General features: G+C 30.1%; 1 long non-coding RNA gene across 1 annotated transcript; it reads right to left on the bottom strand.

Moving 5' to 3' along the window:
* Nucleotides 1–32: 32 nt before the first annotated feature.
* Nucleotides 33–759, bottom strand: LOC117125576. The gene is made up of 3 exons (XR_004448143.1): nt 709–759; nt 418–462; nt 33–197 (listed from the first exon to the last, which is right to left on the bottom strand). It is a non-coding gene; the product is annotated as an uncharacterized LOC117125576 (long non-coding RNA).
* Between the last annotated feature and the right edge of the window lie 172 nt (nt 760–931).

Raw genomic sequence — 931 nt, 5'->3', positions numbered from 1 at the left:
TGTGTATATTTCAATTATAATTACCGTTATTGAGGTTTGACATTGGTCATAACGAGTGTAAAGATAGATCCATCGAATGCCGTTTCGATAAACATACCCAGCGGCAGTACACGAAGAATCAATGAAGTGCGCATTGTTGGCGTTTTCAAGGGAAGCGTCCAAGTAAACGGTCATATAGGAACCACTGCATACAACATCTGCAAAGAGTGTAATAAAGAACATAACATCAACTAAATGGTTCAACAAAACAAATATTTGTTCATTTCACTCTATCGAACCAGATGAAAATCTTTCAGAATTTAAAATCAGCCAAATAATCATTACTACCAATAGTGTGTTCTTCGATGTATTTAAAATAATAATTAACTTTTTCAATTTTTTAAACACTTGAAACTTCTTATTCCAAGTTTATCGTACCAGTTTTTGATCCCAAGTCAGTTTCTTGCGATGTTGAAACTATTTCTAAGGAATGAACAAGAAAAGAAAGGTAATTACAACAATAATAGACATAATAATGGTATTAATAATGAATATAGAGATTTTAGTAACAGTGTTAATAATTATCATAGAGACCTCGTTTATTTGCGCTATATAAATCCATCTATTATTATTATTATTATTACTATTATTATTACCAACTCCATCGAATATTCTTCATTTGTTTCAGTTAAATAATTTAACAACTTTCTCGTATGCCATAAGACTTACCGGTTGTATAATCAAAGTCAAATTCTGGGGTTGTATTTATCCCTAAATGAAGGAAAAAAGAAAAACTATTTGAGAACCGTATTTTCCTGGTTTTTTTATTTTTTTTATTATACTAATAAAAGTTAGAACTCTAATTTTGCCACCGGGAAAACAAGGCGCTGAAATTGTTATATTTTATTTTACTTTATGGGTAATGGAAATTCTAACATCACCGCTTGTATGG

The sequence above is a fragment of the Anneissia japonica genome, unplaced genomic scaffold (genome assembly GCF_011630105.1).
Source record: "Anneissia japonica isolate Jap-2015-1 unplaced genomic scaffold, ASM1163010v1 scaffold152185_len931_cov104, whole genome shotgun sequence".
Taxonomy (NCBI): Eukaryota; Metazoa; Echinodermata; class Crinoidea; order Comatulida; family Comatulidae; genus Anneissia; species Anneissia japonica.
The sequence above is the reverse complement of the archived record's forward strand: the minus strand, read 5'-3'. Positions and strand labels throughout refer to the sequence as shown.